The sequence below is a fragment of the Asterias rubens genome, chromosome 6 (genome assembly GCF_902459465.1).
Source record: "Asterias rubens chromosome 6, eAstRub1.3, whole genome shotgun sequence".
In the NCBI taxonomy this organism is placed as follows: Eukaryota; Metazoa; Echinodermata; class Asteroidea; order Forcipulatida; family Asteriidae; genus Asterias; species Asterias rubens.
Genome location: NC_047067.1, coordinates 13376347 through 13382346, shown reverse-complemented (window position 1 = coordinate 13382346; position 6000 = coordinate 13376347).

Here is a 6000-nt window from a genome sequence, read left to right as displayed (position 1 = left end):
TTCGAACTTCGAATTTGCCCAACTTCGAATATGCCCAACTTCGAACTTCAAACTTTCCCAACTCCGAACTTCTAATTTGCCTAACTTCGAACTTCGAATTTGCCCAACTTCGAATTTGCCCAAGTTCGAACTTCGAATTTGCCCAACTTCGAACTTCGAATTTGCCCAACTTCGAACTTCGAATATGCCCAACTCCGAACTTCAAACTTTCCCAACTCCGAACTTCTAATTTGCCTACCTTCGAACTTCGAATTTGCCAACTTCGAATGGGCCCAACTTCGAATGGGCCCAACTTTCAACTTCGAATATGCCCAACTTCGAATGGGCCCAACTTCGAACTTCGAATATGCCCAACTTCGAATGGGCCCAACTTCGAACTTCGAATATGCCCAACTTCGAATGGGCCCAACTTCGAACTTCGAATATGCCCAACTTCGAATGGGCCCATTTTCGAATGGGCCCAACTTCGAACAGCCCAACTTCGAATGGGCCCAACTTTCAACTTCGAATATGCCCAACTTCGAATGGGCCCAACTTTCAACTTCGAATATGCCCAACTTCGAACTTCAAACTTTCCCAACTCCGAACTTCTAATTTGCCTAACTTCGAACTTCGAATTTGCCCAACTTCGAATGGGCCCAACTTCGAACTTCGAATATGCCCAACTTCGAACTTCTAATTTGCCTAACTTCGAACTTCGAATTTGCCCAACTTCGAATGGGCCCAACTTCGAACTTCGAATAGCCCAACTTCGAACTTCGATTAAGCCCAACTTCGAACTTCGAATGGGCCCAACTTCGAACTTCGAATAGCCCAACTTCGAACTTCGAATAGCCCAACTTCGAACTTCGATTAAGCCCAACTTCGAACTTCGAATATGCCCAACTTCGAACTTCGAGTTTGCCCAACTTCGAACTTCAAATGTGCCCAACTTCGAACTTCTAATTTGCCTAACTTCGAACTTCGAATGTGCCCAACTTCGAACTTCTAATTTGCCTAACTTCGAACTTCGAATTTGCCCAACTTCGAATGGGCCCAACTTCGAACTTCGAATAGCCCAACTTCGAACTTCGATTAAGCCCAACTTCGAACTTCGAATTTGCCCAAATTCGAATGGGCCCAACTTCGAACTTCGAATGGGCCCAACTTCGAACTTCGAATAGCCCAACTTCGAACTTCGATTAAGCCCAACTTCGAACTTCGAATTTGCCCAACTTCGAATGGGCCCAACTTTCAACTTCGAATATGCCCAACTTCGAACTTCGAATTTGCCCAACTTCGAACTTGGAATATGCCCAACTTCGAATGGGCCCACTCGAAAAAGCCCAACTTCGAACTTCGAATAGCCCAACTTCGAATGGGCCCAACTTCGAACTTCGAATCAGCCCAACTTCGATTTTCGAATATGCCCAACTTCGAACTTCGAATTTGCCCAACTTCGAACTTCGAATATGCCCAACTTCGAATAGCCCAATTTTGATCTTCTATTATGCCCAACTTTTATTATGCAAAACTTCGAATATGCTCAATTTCGAATAGGCCCAACTTCGAATAGGCCCAACTCCGAATGGGCCCAACTTTGAACTTCGAATAGGCCCAACTTCGAACTTCGAATAAACCCAACTTCGAATAAGCCCAACTTTGAACTTCGAATAGCCCAACTTCGACTAGGCGAAACTCCGAATGGGCCCAACTTTGAACTTCGAATAAGCCCAACTCCGAATGGGCCCAACTTCGAACAGGCACAACTCCGAATGGGCCCAACTTCGAATGGGCCCAATTCCGAATGGGCCCACTCGAATTTCGAATTTGCCCAACTTCGAACGGCCCAACTTCGAACTTCGAATAAGCCCATTTCGAACTTCGAATATGCCCAACTTCGAAATTTGAGCTTCGAATCGTCCCAATTTCGAATGGGCACACTTCGAACTTCGAATATGCCCAACTTCGAATAAGCCCAACTTCGAACTTCGAATATGCCCAACTTCGAATTTGCCCAACTTCGAATTTCGAATATGCCCAAGTTCGAATTTGCCCAACTTCAAAATTCGAGCTTCGAGTGGGCCCAACTTCGATCTTCGAATGGGCCCAACTTCGAATGGGCCCAACTTCGAACTTCGAATATGCCCAACTTCGAACTTCAAGTTTGCCCAACTTCGAACTTCAAATTTGCCCAACTTCGAATGGGCCCAACTTCGAATAGGCCCAACTTCGAATAAACCCAACTTCGAATGGGCCAAACTTCGAACATCTTTTAAGGCACCTGGACCCATCTTTACTACGTGTAAGGTCTTATATTGACCCATAAAGCCTAGTGCCCCATCTTTACTATGTTTTAAGACCTATGGATCCATCTTTTGGCCTATATGGACCCATCTTTACTATGTATTAAGACCTATGGATCCATCTTTTGGCTGGCCTATATGAACCCATCTTTACTATGTATTAAGACCTATGGGTCCATCTTTTAAGGTCTATATGGACCCATCTTTACTATTAAGACCTATGGATCCATCTTTTAAGGTATATAAGGACCCATCTTTACTATGTATTAAGACCTATAGTATGGACCCATCTTTACTATTAAGACACATGAACCCATATTTTACGGCCTAGACCTATTTATGGACCAATCTAAACTTGTGTAGGCTAAGGCCTTGTATGGACCCATCTTTTAAGGCCTAGTCACCTATCTTTACTATGTGATGAGACCTATGGATCCATCTTGTAAGGCCTATGGACCCATCTTTACTATTAAGACCTATGGACCCATCTTATGGACCCATCTTCAACATTAAGGCCCATATGGACCCAGATCCTTTAAGGCCCATGGACCCATCTTTGATTAAGGCCTATGCCACCTTGAATATCTTAAATTTGAGGCCATGTTTGTTCATCATACGTTTTGGTGGCATTGTTATTCTGTCTTTGTTTTTCTGTGACTCCCTGAGGATTTCTTATTATATCCTCACTGTTGGTAGATTTAGAAGTTGATCATCGGATGCGGTAATTTTCAAGCCACATACAGGTACCCAGATTATTTCTCTAGCCTACCAAGTTCAGGAATAATGGTCAAGTTCACAGACTCTGAGCGAACTTGTATGCCAACCATTTTCGGCACCCCGTGTCCTGGCGTTTTCAAACTTGCCCAAAATTGCCGAAAATGGCTCCGTCCTTTGTCGGCTTGCATCGCTTAGATCCAAGCAACAGACACAAAACAAAAACATCAAACTGTAGCCCATGATTAGGGCTTTCCGTTAGTGTATAGTATGTGCGAATCCAATAATATATTGGATATGATATGGGCCTCCGTGTAGTGTCATTATTTGAAGAAAAACTTACTTTTTTAGCCTTTTTCTCCCTTAGGGTGAGGGGTAGCTTTTTCGCCGCCCTTGTTGCGCATATTTATGCCACAGACACGAAACAATTATAAACGTGTTGCCCTTGAATAGGGCTTTCCCCTGGTGTATAGTATGTGTGGATCAAAAACATTCTTGGGGTTCAAAATAACCTTTGTACTTTGAATTTCTCTTCAGAATGGCTAATATTGACGTCCGGAAAACACTCTTCGTGCCAACCAATTGGAGTAGGCTTGCTTAAACGTTTTTTTGAGGACAACGGAGTTAATGCAGGGTCTCCGCAAGTTGATTATCGGATGCGGCAATTTTCAAGCCACATACAGGTACCCAGATTATTTCTCTAGCCTACCAAGTTCAGGATTAATGGTCAAGTTCACAGACTCTGAGCGAACTTGTATGCCAACCATTTTCGGCACCCTGTCTCCTGGCGTTTTCAAACTTGCAAAAAAATTACCGAAAATGGTTCCCTCCTTTGTCGGCTTGCATCGCTTAGATCCAAGCCACAGACACAAAACAAAAACATGAAACTGTAGCGCATGATTAGGGCTTTCCGTTAGGTATAGTATGTGCGCATCCAATAATATCTTGGATATGATATGGGCCTCCGTGTAGTGTCATTATTTGAAGAAAAACTTACTTTTTTGCCTTTTTCTCCCTTAGGGTGAGGGGTAGCTTTTTCGCCGCCCTTGTTACGCAAATTTATGCCACAGACACGAAACAATTATAAAAGTGTAGGCCTTGAATAGGGCTTTCCTCTGGTGTATAGTATGTGTGGATCAAAACATTTCTTGGGGTTCAAAATAACCTTTGTACTTTGAATTTCTCTTCAGAATGGCTAATATTGACGTCCGGAAAACACTCTTCGTGCCAACCATTCGGAGTAGGCTTTCTTAAACGTTTTTTTTAGGACAACGGAGTTAATGCAGGGTCTCCGCAAGTTGATCATCGGATGCGGTAATTTTCAAGCCACATACAGGTACCCAGATTATTTCTCTAGCCTACCAAGTTCAGGATTAATGGTCAAGTTCACAGACTCTGAGCGAACTTGTATGCCAACCATTTTCGGCACCCCGTGTCCTGGCGTTTTCAAACTTGCCAAAAATTACCGAAAATGGTTCCCTCCTTTGTCGGCTTGCATCGCTTAGATCCAAGCCACAGACACAAAACAAAAACATGAAACTGTAGCCCATGATTAGTGCTTTCTGTTAGGTATAGTATGTGCGCATCCAATAATATATTGGATATGATATGGGCCTCCGTGTAGTGTCATTATTTGAAGAGAAACTTCCTTTTTTGCCTTTTTCTCCCTTAGGGTGAGGGGTAGCTTTTTCGCCGCCCTTGTTACGCAAATTTATGCCACAGACACGAAACAATTATAAAAGTGTAGGCCTTGAATAGGGCTTTCCTCTGGTGTATAGTATGTGTGGATCAAAACATTTCTTGGGGTTCAAAATAACCTTTGTACTTTGAATTTCTCTCCAGAATGGCTAATATTGACGTCCGGAACTGGACCATCTTCTTCAGATGAAGAAGATGGTCCATCTTCTGTGAATTTTGTTCATTCTTCTACCCAAACAAGAGTAAGACAAGGGAATTATTAGTTTTGCCTAGTGATGCACTTGAACTTACATTGATATGTGGTACTAAGAAAGAGTTGGACATTTGAGTACTAGTAGAAATGTTTGAATCTACATGTATTAAAATCTAGTGAAATTTGATGTTGAATTTCCTGTCCCATGTTTTCCGATTCAAATTGGGTACACTTTGAACAGCAAAAACGTCAAACATCAATTGGACTTTGGAGTAATATTTCAAAACTTAGCGTTTTGATAATGTGAACTCAAAAATGGTGACTCTTAGGTATGTAATATACATGTAGGAATGTGCGAACTAAATATAGTGCATCATTGGTTACATGTTCAATTGATGTGTAAGAAAATAGAGGGGTCTGTAGGACTTGTATACATGAAGAAAACAAATTCAGTAGTGTCAATGGTCAAGGGTTGGGGTTTTGAAAAGAAAATCAAATTGCACTTTGTTGTAACTTTCTGTATCAGTTGGAAAAGGTGTAGGATAAAGTGTATGTTCTTGATAATAATGCGATCGAGTTCTGAAAATCTGAATCTTTCAGACATGATGTGAATGTGTGAATGATAAACATTGCATTTATTTTAGTGTCCACAATGTAATGTTACAAAATGCCACTTTCATATGTGACTGTCTGATTCTGTTCATTTTAATATGATGTTTTGAGCTGTTTGTTTGATCAATCAATGCACATGTAGTTTGTATCTGCAAAATAGTTCATTCTTTAGTTGTAAGTCAGGACCATCAATTTAAGGCAACGTTTCTTTTCAGAACCACATGGAAAAAAAATGTTGTGTGCAATATTATGATCAAAAAACAGTGTTATTGCATAATTATTAAAATGAGATTTGAAGTTTTGTTTGTGTGAAGGTAGTTGTTTGTGTGAAGGTGATTAAAGCCCAGCTTGTAACAAAACATTGTACTATAGTTTGTTGTGCACTTTGGTGTTCTGAAAATGCTACCCCTTGCTTTGATTTGTTACTACTGGATCGTTTATTGCCTAGAAATAGTGTAGTTCAACAATTTAACAATGGGCAATCCCCAACACAAATAA